The sequence below is a fragment of the Prinia subflava genome, unplaced genomic scaffold (assembly GCF_021018805.1).
Source record: "Prinia subflava isolate CZ2003 ecotype Zambia unplaced genomic scaffold, Cam_Psub_1.2 scaffold_48_NEW, whole genome shotgun sequence".
Lineage (NCBI taxonomy): Eukaryota > Metazoa > Chordata > Aves > Passeriformes > Cisticolidae > Prinia > Prinia subflava.
The window spans coordinates 935,371-950,000 of NW_026961012.1; positions in this window are offsets into that span (position 1 = coordinate 935,371).

Genomic DNA, 14,630 nt, shown 5'->3' on the forward strand with positions numbered 1-14,630 from the left:
AAACCCCAAATCGGGGAATAATTTGTTGTAATAGTATTTTAGTTACAAATTTGGCTGTAGCCCTTACAGCTGAGTAAGGTTCTAGCCAGTGAGTTAGTTGATCTCCTACTACTAAGAGATACTTCTACTTACTGACTTTTGGAAGCTCAGTATAATCCACCTGAACTCTTTCAAAAGGTTCATAGGCTATTTTCTTACCCCCCCTGTTGTGGGTTGCCTCATTACCTTTTGGTTGACTTTCTGACAAGTAACACACCCCCATGTTACTTGCTTTGCTATTTCAAAAAATCCTAATACACCCATAATACTTAAAAAAGTGATCACACAAGGTTCTGGTTCTTTAATGAGTATGATGTAATTGGCTCAAAATCTTTTGTGCATAGGCTTTGGGCAAAATTTCCCACTTATCTAAGAGTATTCATTTTCTTTGTTCTTTCTTAGTATCTAATTTCTTTATAGCTTCTTGGGAGCTATACAATTTTTTGGAGTTCTCTTTGAACTTTTGTTATAATATTCAACTGAATTGTTTCCTTCAATTCAAAAGCTGCCTCGTTTTGCAGCTTGGTCAGCTATGTTATTTCTTCTTGCTAAATAGCTTGTGCTTCTTTGGTGACCTTTTACATGTGGAACGGCTATTTTTTTTTTCTGGTCCTTCTAATGATTCAAGCACTTTAAGTATTAATTCTTGATTGATTAACCATTTTCCTTGGGTATTGATCCAACTTCTCTCTTTCCAAATCTTCTTAAAAGTATGTACAATTCTAGAAGTATACTTTGTAGAAATAGCCTCCACTTTGTCTTTTAACAGTTCTAAACCTGGTATAACACATATAACTCCCAGGCTTGTGCGGACCAGCTGAAACTTCACCTTTTCTTTTCTACTATTGACATGTTTCCTCCCTTTACAATTGCATATCCTGACCTCTGCTTCCTTTCTAATACTTTGGAGGAGCTATTGATAAAATATTTCTCCTCTTCAAATAATTTTATGTTTTTATTTCAGTTAAATCTGGTCTTACTTTAGTTTGTAATTCAATTAACTCTACACAATCATGAACCAGTCCTCCAGTTAACTTCTCATATAAAAATTTTGCTTTTTGACTATACTTTTTTATCTCCTGCCTACAATACTTTAATAGCCTTACCAGCTGTCTTATCTCTCCCTTTCTTCTGGGAGAAGGTAAGGCAAGAATGCCCGATACTCATTCGGGGTCCAGTTTCTTTGTTCCTTTTCTTAACTAATGACCCAAATATTTCATTTCTGCTTCTACAAATTGCAACGTGGACACTGAAGCTTTCAAACCCTTTTTCTCTAAGAAGTTTAATAGCTTAATTGTGGCTTCTCTTGGGCTCCAGGAACTGATCTAGTCTATCAGACATCCCCATTTCCTTTTTAAAGGCTCTCACATCCCCAGTGTTCAGTGGTACTGATACATATCTAATAGCTGTCACCCCCTTCCCTCTTTGGTATCTTACTATCAGTACTTTCTTTAATGGTTACAACTGGCCCCTTTTGATCTCATCATCACTGTCCTTGCACCTTTCTGCCCGAACTGTGTCCCTGCTTCTTTGTACAGGTGGTGAATCTGGAGGACGAGGCAGAGCCATGGGGGCTTGAGGTGCAAGCGGTGCCACAGGGGCTTGAGGTGCTGGCTCAGGCACCTCTGGTGGAGCAGCTGGAGCCACAGGGGCTTGAGGTGCTGGGGGTACTGGATTAGGCACCTCTGGTGGGGCAGCTGGTTGTGATAGATAATGGGGTGAGGTTGTGTAAGTGGTCCCATGGATTCTTCTCCTTTTTGGTTTTGAAAGCCTACAGGGGAGAAGGCCAGGACCTTTATGTGCCATAAAGCAGCATAATCGCTCTCTTCTTGGTTCATGGGATCCTTTTTATTTACACAGGAACTCAGGGCCTGACAGATCCACTCCTCAGATGACCTGTACATTGGCCAGTACAAATAATCAGGTTGTATAATTTCTTTAGTCCATTCCATCATACAGTATTGTATAATTTTCTCTTTACTTTTTCCTTTCCTGGATTTACATTCATCCTAAAATTTTAACATTAACTCCAGGGGACTGTCTTGTGGTAAAAAGCTCCCTCCTTTCCCAGTACCTTTAGTACTGCTATTTTCCTGTTGGTTTATACCAACCCCTGGGTCCTTGCCTTGGCATTGACCCACCCTAAGAAACGGGTATTCTCTCACTTGCCTCTACCACACTCTTTCTGTCTTCAGTAATGAAAGGCCTTCCTATTTCTCACTTGTTTAGGATTTTTTTAATTAAAAGTCTCTTCAACCAGTACCACCTCCTGCCTCCAATTCACTATGAAGAAATCCTCCCCAACTTTTGCCGCATCCCACCCCTGATCTTTTTACATAAAAGAATTCTTTTTTTCCTCCATTTGCTTCGTTCCTTCACTTGCCGCTATCCTCGCAGGAAAATGGAACCAAGGTTAGAAGAACTCCACAATCACTGCATGGCCAGGCCACGTCTCACACACACCACTCGCACTCTCACACGTGTGTACCCGTTCTTACCCCACCTAACCAAGCGATACTTACAGCCTTCTTTTCTCACCTGGGTCTCTGTGCACGAGTTATTACAGGTGAATTTTACTGCAGTCTTATCGGGGAGCTCAAAATCTTTTGCTCACAATTTACCTGAAGGATCTCCTTCTCTCTGAAAGATTCCCCAGTCACTCAGGGCCACCTGAGGCAAGAGCCTGCAAGGTGGGGCGCCTCCCCGAGACCAGGGGCTTCCCCCAATGGATTGGAGTTGCCCGCATTCTCCACCAAATTGTTAGAAATAAAAAGCTTGACACGGCTAATATATCAAGCAGCAATTCAATTTAATAATTCATTAATTGACATGGTAGTAACATGTTGAGCAAAGACAGCGTGCTGGCTACAGTGGAAGGATTTTCCCTTCTGACTGCCCATCAATTGCTGGACTTGCTGGGATTTTATTGGCAATATTCATACATATTCATAAGCTTTCTCAGCAGTTTCCATTTCTAGTTTTAACGTCACAATTCAATACTTAACAGTCATAAATTCATATTTTGTCCTGTACAATTCTATAGGCTATTGTGATCTATTTTGATATTTCAGTATTCCAGGATGTACTTCCAGGATATGTTTTCCAAGTGGCGGGGTCCAGCAATTAGATGTTGCAGGCAGGAGCTGCCCTGCAGGCTTTGCTTGAAGGCACAAAAAGCCTGCAGGGATGGTGCCAGTGTGAATCAAGAGCACAGCTGAGCCCCTGCTGCTGCTGCACTGGGTGTCTGCTTGTGGGGCTCCCCTGCAGCTTTCTAAGGTCCTCCTCAAAGTGCAAGCTGGCTTTTTTGTGACTGCTGACTCCACCATCGCCTGGACCTGTAGGGACCCATTCCCCACAGCCCCTGAGCACAGTTTGAGGTGGTCTAGAAGAACCCCGGGCTCGTGGCCAGTCCCCTCCTGGCCCCTGCCAGATGGCTGAGCTGCCTGTCCTCAGCATTCTGCCTTTCTGCCTCCCCCCCAGGCTGGTCAAAATGAGGACAGAGGTGCAGCCTGTGGAGAGATCCAGATGCCCGTCCTGGGAAAGCTGCTGGCACATCTTTCCAAGTCATTCAGGACAGAAAAGGCTGCTTCATGGCCCTGGATGGTCTCTGCACCCACTTCATGTTCTTCTGTCAGCAGAAAGGGAAGAGAAGCTGTGCTGGGCTGCATCCCTGTACATGGCACATCCCCTGGTACATCTGCTCATCTCCCCAGGCCTTGTGATGGCCCCTCCTGTGCAGACACAGGGGCTGATGTGGGCTCTGCTTCTGTCAGAGAATCTGAAATATTGGGGGCCAGAGAGAAGGATCCTTGGTGCTCAGACCTGGCTGTCCAAAATCCTCGGAGAGGAATTGGTGTGGCTGAATCCATGCCCAGCTACAGACCTGTCCACACCATATTTAGTTCTGGGAGCTGAATTACCTTATAAATAATAATTTATGTACATTAAACAAAACATTTAAATTCTATACATTATAAATATATATATGAAAATTATGTATAAAACATATATGTTAGGAATATTTATTATAATATGTATGATATTATATATAGTTATATTTATATTTATAAAAATATATATACACATATATAATATGTATAATATATTATATATGTATATATAATATTTATATATATATGTATGATATATTTGTTAGATAAATATTAGCTTTTTAATTCAAATAATCAATTTAAATGAATTACAGAAGTGACAATGACTGCACCACACAGGTAAAGTGTACCGTTTTTGAAGCAATATGCAAGCAATTATGTTAAAGCTCACAGAGAAACTTGGAGGGAAAAGCGAGAATTGTGGGTGAGAAATGTGAGGAGGAAAGGGCTGGAAAAGTGAGGGGGAAATAGGCAGGAAATGTGAGGGGAGGAAAAAGAAGGAAATGGAAGGCAAAAACGACAGTAAATGAGAAAAAAAGATTGGAAACTGAGAAGAAGAAAAGGCATGAAACAGAAGAGGAGAAAAGGTGGGAAACATGAGCAGAAAAAGGGCAGTAAACATGATGGGGAAAAAGCGTGGAAAACACGAGGAGAGAAAAGGGCGTGAAATGTGACACAGGAAAAGGAAAGGAAATGGGAGAAAAAATGGGTGTAAAAGACAAGGGGGAAAAAAGCAGTCAACATGAGGCCAAAATGGATGGGAAATGCGAAGGGACAGAAGGGGTGGGAAGTGTAAGAGGAAAAGTGATGGGAAACTTAAGGGGAAAAGGGTGGGAAACATGAGACAAAAAGGGAAAATGGTGAGGAACATGACATAAACCCAGGGGTGCTTCTTTTCCTTTACACTGCCATGGCCACAGCAAATCCTTGCCCTGTGGATTGTGGATTCTGTGGGAATTTGGGGGGACCCTGCTTGGGTGTGTATTTGTGTGTATTTGGGGAACATCAGACCCCTTCCCCAAATCATGAGGCTTTCTAAGTCCAAGGCTTCCCAAATATGACCTCACAGTTTTCACCCCCCAAAAAATTAAGACCCCAAGACTGAGCCCTCACACATCACGTAGCCCCCCCGCCCCCAAATCTGAACCCCATTCTCACGATCTGTTCAAATTGCAAGCCCTGAAATCTGACACCTCCCTCCCCAAAACTCAGATCCCCATTATGAGACCCTCAAACCAGGTCCCCCAAAGTTGAGTGACTCTCCCAAATCTTAACCCCCCCCACCTCAAATCATGTGACCACCTCCCTCACAGCTCCCTAATTCCCTCCTTTTCCCCCTAAAAACACTGCATTCAGCCCCAAGCAGTCCTTTTAGAACCAACTATAGTTCTAGAAAGTTCATTTCCTTATCTATATGAACTATAGAAGAAAAGAATTACAGTAATTAAATTATGTTAATATAATAGATAATATATAATTGTTGTATTAGTAATTAATAAATTATATATACTATCTCATGTATATGATTTATATACCTTAAGAATGCATGATATATATTCGTTAGATGTATATTCATTTTTGAATAAAATATTTCCATAGATTACAAAAATGTTATTGACTGCACCACACTGGGAGCTCTACCTACAAATATAGTGCATCATTTTTGAAGCAATTATGTTAAAGCTGGCAGAGCAAATTGGGAAGAAAAGTGAGAATAGTGGGCAGGAAATTGGAGGAGGAAGGGCTGGGAAATGTGGGGGAACAAAAGGGCAGGAGACATGAGGGGACCAAATTGTGGGGAACATAAGGGGAGAAAGAGGTGGAAACATGAGAGGAGAAAAGGGTGGGAAATGCAAGGCAAAAATGGACAGAACACATGAGCAAAAAGATGGGAAATTATAGGGAAAAGGGTAGAAAGCAGAAAAGGGGAAAAAGGTGGGAAATGTAAGGGAGAAAATGTGAGGAAGGTGCCTCACCATCAGGATGCTGCAAACTGAGTGAAGAGTTTTTGTAGTCATAATGAAGAAAACAATTGCAATTGTTTGCCCTCCTTCCCTCTTTCTTCCTCTCTCTGGGAAGGAGCCTTCAACTCTTCCAGCAGGTCTGTTTCTAATAATCTGCTCTGGAGTTGGAATGTGCCAAATGAAGAGCAGGAAGACAGAGGATAATGGACCATAGAACCTTCAAACTTTCTTGTTGTAGCCTCTTAAATTCAAGGGTTTTGAAACTTCTGCTTTTTCAGTTATTCACCACATCCAACTCTTCTAACTTTTGCCGAGGCATAAAACCCTGCTGTGGCCCTGTTTGGGACCTGACCCTCATAGTTTGAGGAGAGCCAGAGTGCGGATCAAAGGCTTGGGATGAAAACCTGGTTTGCATTCTGAAGCCCAAAGGAGCTGTGCCGGAGCCTCATGGAATACCAGTGTCCCTGGTTGTTTTTCCCAGGAGTATCCAGGTGCCTGTCCCAGGTTCCAGGAAGGAAAAAGCCACAGAGAAGTGGAACCCGAGTCACTTCCATGGCTGTGATTCCTGTTTGACATTGTGGGGCATTAGTGAAGGCTTCTGCTTCTCTCTTTGGACAGGGACACTGTGGATCCATGAGAGATCTGTGGTGGCCCAGCTGGGAAAACATTTCAGGCCACTGCCTTGATTGTTTGCTCTGGACCTTGCCCAAGGAGCCGCAGTGCCCACGGGGGAAGGCTTTCCTCTGGAATGTTGCTGCTTTGTGCCCCATTGATGAGAGAGCAGAGTGTCCCCGTGAGGGACTCTTGACCAGAGGGACAAGTGCTGTGACGTCATTGGTGTGTTGACATCACCTTGGAGAGGAATTGAGGAAGTGTCCACAGGGTCCTGATTGAGGAACTTTGGCCAAGGAGAGGTCCAGGTTTCCCTGGAGATCCGTCAGAGGTTTGGAACTGGATGCCAACTGCCCATGTGCCAACAACCCAGGCAGAAGGAGCTGGACACACACGGAGGCTCCTAGTGCAGCTGGATTGGCCCCCAGCTTTGGGGACCCCTGAGAATGTCCCTGCTTCCCTCAGGGCTGTGTCTCAACTCTGCAGAAACTGTCCCTACACGTGCTCCAGCATGTCGGGTACAATGAGTTTCCCCTCTCCTCTCCACCACTGTCTCAGCATGAAAGAGCTGGACTTTCCTGCTCCAGGGAAAGGCACTGGTGGCACAGCCCATGTGTCGTCCCCTGGTTCTGTCTGCGGCCCTGGCAGCTTGGACATGAGGAAGTTGAACTTGAAACTTCCCTGGAGTGGGGAAGCACCGCTACAGAACCTGGAAGGAGACCCAAAGGCCACAAAGCATTTCTGCATGACAGCTCCTGCTCCAGTGTCTGTGGGGCAGAGCAGAAGGGCTGCTCAGACTTGGCACCTGTCTCTAGGCACTTGTGCTTGGCAGGAACAAACCCCACCAATCCCTTCCCTGAGCAGCAGAGAGGGGCCCTGTTTCCATCCCAGCATCCAGAAGAGACAGTCAGGGCTCCTGGCATGGGTGGCATCACTGGCCTGGCAGAGCAGGCCCAAGGCAGCATCAAGCTCTGGTGGACACTGGTGCAGAGTGTGCTCAGAAAGCCCCATTCCAAAGGGGCAGAATCCATCCGTATTTCTGGAGGGACAGCAGGATGCCACAGCCTGTCTGCTGGAGGCCCAGGAAGGTCTCACCAGGAAGGAGTGGCCAAATCCTCCTCGTGGGATGGGCCCTGAGGCTCCGTTCATCACAGGCAGGAACCACCTCCGCACTGGGTCCATCAAGGGTCCATCCAGGAGCCCCTGGGCTTTCAGCAGTGATGCCTTGAGGATGGAGAAGGTTAAAGAGCTGTTTGGCTTTGCCAAGACCTCAGAGGATCCTTCTCTGTTAGGCTTGCTGTTGGGTCCAAGAGCAGCAGCTGCCCATTGGTACCCTGACAGGGCAGCAATGACAACATCACACTCCCTGTTTCCATTCCAAGAGCTGAGCAGTGCCCGGAGAGCAAAGGATTGCTCAGGAAGACTCACTCAGCCTTTAATAATCTGATCTGACCACAGCAAAAATCCAATGGAGAGGAAGCAGGAGGGAATTCCAATTATTTTCTTCCTCATTATGACTACAAAAACTTCTCACTGAGTTTGCAACACAGTGATGGTGAGGCATGTCCTTCTTTTTTCACGCCTAATGACAGTAATTGGAAAATTGTCCCTGGTTTAGACCAAAACCATGGTCCAATAAATGAGCCAGGTTGATTCCTAAATCAGAAATCATATAACTTCTCCCAAGATGTGTTTCCCTGCAGTCAAGAAGGCAGTTGGATTGCTTTTGTCCCAAGTTTGTCCTGAGGTAATGACTTCAGATGAACTGGAATAGTCCTGGCAGCACAAAAGCGGCCACAAGGACCAGGATCAAACCTTGAAGTCACCATGAAATGCACTCTCTCTGCACCTTGCAGTGCCCCCCAGCAATTCCTGAAGCTGCCCCCCACTCTGGGTCAGCCTGACAGGCATCGCTCTGGTGTGCAGGGCCGGCTCCTGCAGGACACAGCGCTCGCAGCCGCTCTGTGTCCCGCAGCTTCGGCATCTCAGGCACAGCTCCACGGCTGCGGGGCCTGCGCCACCACTGTTCCATGGCTGTGGTTCCTGTCCCACCACTGTCGTGCATTTTCCATGGTTACTGCACTGCTGCTCAAAAGTTGTGGTGTGCTGTTCCAGCACAGTTCCTCTGCTCCTGTCCCACTCTTCCAGCACTCCTCCAGTGCTGCTCCAACACTGCTCATCTACCACTGTTCCACTGCTCCTTCTCTGCTCCGTCCCTTCTTGTTCTATGGCTTCTGCTTCTTTTCTAGTGCTGCTGCCACAGCTGCATTGTAACAGAGCAGGAACTTGAGGCTGCAACTGCAGTGGTGTCACAGAGAGCAGAACATCAGGACTGCCACGGCTGTGGTGGCACAGAGAGGAAAATGTTTGGACTGCAACAGCTGTGGTGTCATAGAGTGGGGAATGTTTGGGCTACTATTGCTGTGGTGTCATAGAACGGCGAAAGCTGAGGCTGATGCTGATGTGTGGTCACAGATAAAATGAAGTTGAGACTTACACTGCTGTGGGGTCACAGAGGGGGGAACCACTTGGCTGTCACTGCTTTGGTGTCATACTGAGGAAAACATTGTGGCTGCCACTGCTGTGATGTCATAGAGAGGGGAATGTTTGGGCTGTCACAACAGTTTTTTCATAGAGTGGAGTTCTTGGAGCTGCCTCTGCTGAGGTGTCACAGGCACTGGAACACCACAGTTGCCACGGCTGTGGCGTCACATGGAGGAGGACTTAAGGCTGCCACCACTGCAGTGTCACAGAGAGTGGAATGTTGGGGCTGCCACTGGTGACGTGTCACAGAGAGGGTAATGTTGCATTTGCCACTCCTGTGGTTCCCTAGAGAGGACAATGTTGGGATTCCCACAGCTGTGATTTGACAGAAAGAGTGTTTTGTGGGCTTCAAGTGCCATGGTGTCTCAGAAAGGGAGACTTGTGTTCGCCACAGGTACACTGTCACACAGAGGGGAATGCTGGAGCTGCCACTGCTCTGGTTTCCCAGAGAGGGGCAAGGTGGGCCTTCCACTGCTATTGTGTCACAGAGGGGGGAATGTTGTCACTGCCCCTGCTAACGTGTCCCGAAGAGGGGAATGCTGGGACTCTCCTGCTGTGGCTCACACAGAGGAATGTTGGGGCAGCCTCTGCTTTGGGGTCAAAGATAGAGGAACTTTGTTGGTGCCAACCCCTGTAGTATTTTACAGAGGGGAACACTGGGGCTGCCACCGCTGTGGTGTCATAGAGAGGGTAACACTGGGGCTGCAACTTCTGTGGTGTCAAAGATAGGCAAATGTTAGGGCTACCACCCTGTGTTAACATAGAACGTAGAATGTTGGGACCGTAACCCTTGTGGTGTCACAGACAGGGGAACGTTGTGGCTGCCTCTGCTGTTGTGTCACAGAGAAGGGCACATGGTCTCATGGAATGGCAACTGCTGCGATTTCCTGGAAAAGGGGAATGTTGTGGCTGCCTCTGCTGTGATGTCACAGAAAGGGGAATGCTGGAGCTTCAACTGCTGTGGTATCATACTGAGGAACATGTTTGTTTCCATTGCTGTGGGGTCACAGATATGCGAATGCAGCCAAACCTCCCCTGGTGATGCTCCCCGCTGTCCCCCCCTCCGTTTGGGGTTGGGGGGGGGAGAGAGGGGGGCTGTGTAGCGTCCCGAGGAGGGCGGGTGGGGGTGGCGACGCCGTTTTGGTGGTTCAGTGTGTCAGCAGGCCGAGTACAGGGCACAGCCTGCCCATCAGCTCGGCTGGAAGTGGTGTGGGCGCAAAGCGAAAGTAAATCAAGTTTGCAAAGAGTATTTTTCCCCGAAAACTTTCTTGTTTCAAGAGAGTAGAAGTAGCGTTCTTTCAGAAAATTAAAATGAAATGAAATGAAATGAAATGAAATGAAATAAAATAAAATAAAATAAAATAAAATAAAATAAAATAAAATAAAATAAAATAAAATAAAATAAAATAAAATAAAATAAAATAAAATACACCCCCCCAAAATATGTCTCGGTCTTGAAATGGGGTTCATCAGGTAGGCGGGAGGGGGCTGCTGGAGCAATCCGGCAGTCAGGCGCTACAGGGGCTGTGGGCTTCTGAGATGGTAGGCGGATGCCAGGTCTACCCGGCTCCGGGGCCGGCGGCCGGCGGCTGCCGCGCCCGGAGCCGTCGGCGTGGCGCGGCGAGAAGGTCTACCCCGGAGCCGGGCGGTGGCGGGCGGATGCCAGGTCTACCCGGCTCCGAGGCCGGCGGCCGGCGGCGGCCGTGTCCGAAGACGTCGGCGTGGCGCGGCGAGAAGGTGTACTCCGGAGCCGGGCGGTGGCGGGCGGATGCCAGGTCTACCCGGCTCCGGGGCCGGCGGCCGGCGGCGGCCGTGCCCGGAGCCGTCGGCGTGGCGCGGCGAGAAGGTCTACCCCGGAGCCGGGCGGTGGCGGGCGGATGCCAGGTCTACCCGGCTCCGGGGCGGGCGGCCGGCGGCGGCCGTGTCCGAAGACGTCGGCGTGGCGCGGCGAGAAGGTGTACTCCGGAGCCGGGCGGTGGCGGGCGGATGCCAGGTCTACCCGGCTCCGGGGCCGGCGGCCGGCGGCGGCCGTGCCCGGAGCCGTCGGCGTGGCGCGGCGAGAAGGTCTACCCCGGAGCCGGGCGGTGGCGGGCGGATGCCAGGTCTACCCGGCTCCGGGGCGGGCGGCCGGCGGCGGCCGTGTCCGAAGACGTCGGCGTGGCGCGGCGAGAAGGTGTACTCCGGAGCCGGGCGGTGGCGGGCGGATGCCAGGTCTACCCGGCTCCGGGGCCGGCGGCCGGCGGCGGCCGTGCCCGGAGCCGTCGGCGTGGCGCGGCGAGAAGGTCTACCCCGGAGCCGGGCGGTGGCGGGCGGATGCCAGGTCTACCCGGCTCCGGGGCGGGCGGCCGGCGGCGGCCGTGTCCGAAGACGTCGGCGTGGCGCGGCGAGAAGGTGTACTCCGGAGCCGGGCGGTGGCGGGCGGATGCCAGGTCTACCCGGCTCCGGGGCCGGCGGCCGGCGGCGGCCGTGCCCGGAGCCGTCGGCGTGGCGCGGCGAGAAGGTCTACCCCGGAGCCGGGCGGTGGCGGGCGGATGCCAGGTCTACCCGGCTCCGGGGCCGGCGGCCGGCGGCGGCCGTGCCCGGAGCCGTCGGCGTGGCGCGGCGAGGAGGTCTACCCCGGAGCCGGGAGGTGGCGGGCGGATGCCAGGTCTACCCGGCTCCGAGGCCGGCGGCCGGCGGCGGCCGTGCCCGGAGCCGTCGGCGTGGCGCGGCGGTAGCGGGCGGCAGTGCGGCGAGATGGTCTACCCGGCTCCGGCGGGACTTAGTCGCATTTCGGCAAGCGCCGGGTAGACGTGGTCGCCGCAGGGCTCCTGGAAGTGCACCAAGGGGTCGCTGTTTGTGGCTGCCTCCAGTTACCTCATCGTAAGAGGCGGGGCGCGCCGGCGCTCCTCCCCGGTGGCGTACTTGCCGTTCTCTTGGGCTCGCCGGCGGCCTCGGACTCGTCTGTCCGTATAGTGGGAGCGAGTGGCGGGCCGCATCCCCCAGGCTGTTCAGTGCCTGTGTCCGTAGGCGGAGGAGCGGCGTCTGCGCGTGCGGTCGCCCGGGCCGAGTAAGTGCCGCCTGGTGTGGGACGAGTCGCGTGGCTTCGTCCGGGTTCCCGTCTTGCCCAGTCAGTGGGTACAGAGAGACCCAAAGGGTCGACGAGAGAGAGAGAGAAAGGAGGAGCCGCGAGCGTCCCCCGCTCCGGCTCGGCTGATGCCGGCTTGGATGGTGAAGGGCGCGGGCTCTCACCTACGTCTCCGCAGGCGTACGATGGTGGCGGGCGAGGCGGCGGCGCCTCGTCCCTTAGATCGCCCGGCCTTAAGCCGGGGCCCGCTCTGCCGGGTATTTTTCGGCGGTGGCCTACAGCCGAGGGTGCGCGGGGTGGGTGCCGGGCCCCTCTGCTTGGTGTCCCCCGCTTTCCCCGAGAATCCCCGAGGACGGCCCGGTGGGCCGAGGTGGCGGCGCCTCGTTCCCCGCTCCTCCCGACTTGTTTGCCCAGCGTGTGTTCCGTGTTCCGGGAGTGCCGCGGGGACGTTCCGTGGGGCGTGCGGCCTTGCCTCGGCCCTTCTCCGGTTGCTCGAGGGGCTCGGTGACGGGAGTGGCCCGCTGAGGCTGTGTCGGGGACGGGGTGGCGGCACCCCGTCCCGCCCTCCCCGCCGCCGGGTGTCGTTGAAGTCGTCCCCCTTCCTCGGCCCTAAGCCGGGGACCCGCGTAGCGGGCGCACTCTCGCGGGGCTGGCGGCCGGCCGCGGTGGCCGGCTCGCCCTAGCCTTTGCGGACTCGAACCCGACAGAGAGCCCTGGGAAATGTCGTGGGCGAGGCGGCGGCGCCTCGCCCTTCGGTCGCGACCGGCGCGAAAGAGCCACGATGCAGGGGGCGGCCTGTGGTGTCTGGCCTGCCCCGGCTGCCGTGGTTGCCGGCGGGCTGGGGTTCTTTCGAGCAGGTCCGCCTCTTCTAGGCGCGTGTGCGGGCGGAGTGGGGGCCGCCCGCCTGGCCTGCTTTCTCGTACTTTTTTTTTACTCGTGGCCCTAAGCCGCGGCACCGAGAGGCGCGTGCGACAGAACCGAGGGGTCGTGGGGCCCTGAAGGCGAGGTTGTGTGCGGTGGCTGGGGGGACAGAAAGAAGCGTTGAGAGGCGCGGGCCTCTCTTTCCCGACCGTCCCCCCCCGGGCCCCCGCGGCCCTCCGTGGTTAGCACGGGTCGCACGACGCGCTGTGTGCTTTTTTTTCTTTTGCCGTCCCCCCCCGACTTTTTTCCGGAGGGGGAAGCCGATCGCTGCGAGGCGGGCGAAAGCCGGTGGCCCGTGGTGTGGTCGGTGGCGTTTTTTCTCGCACGCTCGGACGGGTTCCCCGGCCGGGATGGGGGAGTGGAACGTGGCTCGCCGCGGTCGCCCCCTACCCAGCCGGTCCCGTCCCGCCGTTGTCTCGCTCAGGAAACCTCCGTCCGCGGCCGCGGGTGGGTGGCGGCACCCCCCGCGTTCCTCCTCTGCCGTGACCGGGCTGTGCAAGGGGTGTCGTTGTCGGGCCGCCGGCGCCGGCGGCCTCGGGCGCGTCGGGGTCTCTCGGGGACGTGTCCCGCTCTTGTTGCTCGCACAGCTACGCGGTGCCGGGTTGCCCGCCTTGCCGGCCGGGCAGCCGTTGCTGTTGTCCCAGGACCGCGGCCGCCGCTGGGCCTTCGTTGCCCTTCGTGCGGCCGCTCTTTTCGATCGATGAGGCTTTTCGGGTCGCGTCGGAAAGGGCCCCCGGCGGCCCGGCACTTTCCGGGGTTCTCTCTGTCATGGGGAGAGCTCACGGGAGTGTCGGGTGCTCGGGCAGGGCGGTCTCCTTTCCAATTCGCTTCCCGTCGCAGGCGAGGTGTCGCCCCTCCCGCTGCCGGGGGGGCGTCTTTACCGTCCCGGGCTGTGTGACTGCCGTGTGGCCCCGTCAGCCTTCAGGTGTCCTTTCGAAACCACGCGAGGTTGCCGGTGCCGGCCCTGGTCCGTGTAGCGCCCGTGGGTGCCGGCCGCTAGCAGCGCCGGGCGGTGGTGCGGCCGGAGCTGAGCCGTGACGGTCCCAGAAGGCGAGAGAGACGAAGAAAAAAGGGCGGGACGAACCCGGGGAAAAAAGCATGGCACGGACGCGGGGGACTAGAGCCCGTTCCGTGCGCCGCACGGTGCTCCTTCGTCGCGCTGCCGCCTGCTGCAGAGCGAGCCGCCCCGGCCGAGGGGCCTCGGTGTCCGGGCCGCGCCCGCCTCGTCGGGTCGCTGTCTCCTCTAGCACGTCCGGTGCTTTCCGCGCGGCCCGGTGGGGGGACGTGTCGGAGTGGGCTCGCTTCCCCGAGCGGGGGGCTCCCTTCGGCCCAACCTCGCCGGCGGCCGGTCGCGCTCGCCCGTGACCGGTCGGCGGGCGGGGGGTCGGCCTCGGGGGCGGGTCAGCCCCAGCCGAACCCCGTTCCGCGCGCCGCGCGCGTTGTGACTTTCCAGCGCGAGGCCGAGTCTCCGAAGGTGGTTGGGAAAGGGGGGCGCGGGCCTCCCCGAGAGCCGAGAGAGAAAAAAAAAGGGCGAGAAAACGGGGACGCGAGACGAGGCCGGCCCGCGTTGTCCGAAGCCGAAGCTGCGCAGCG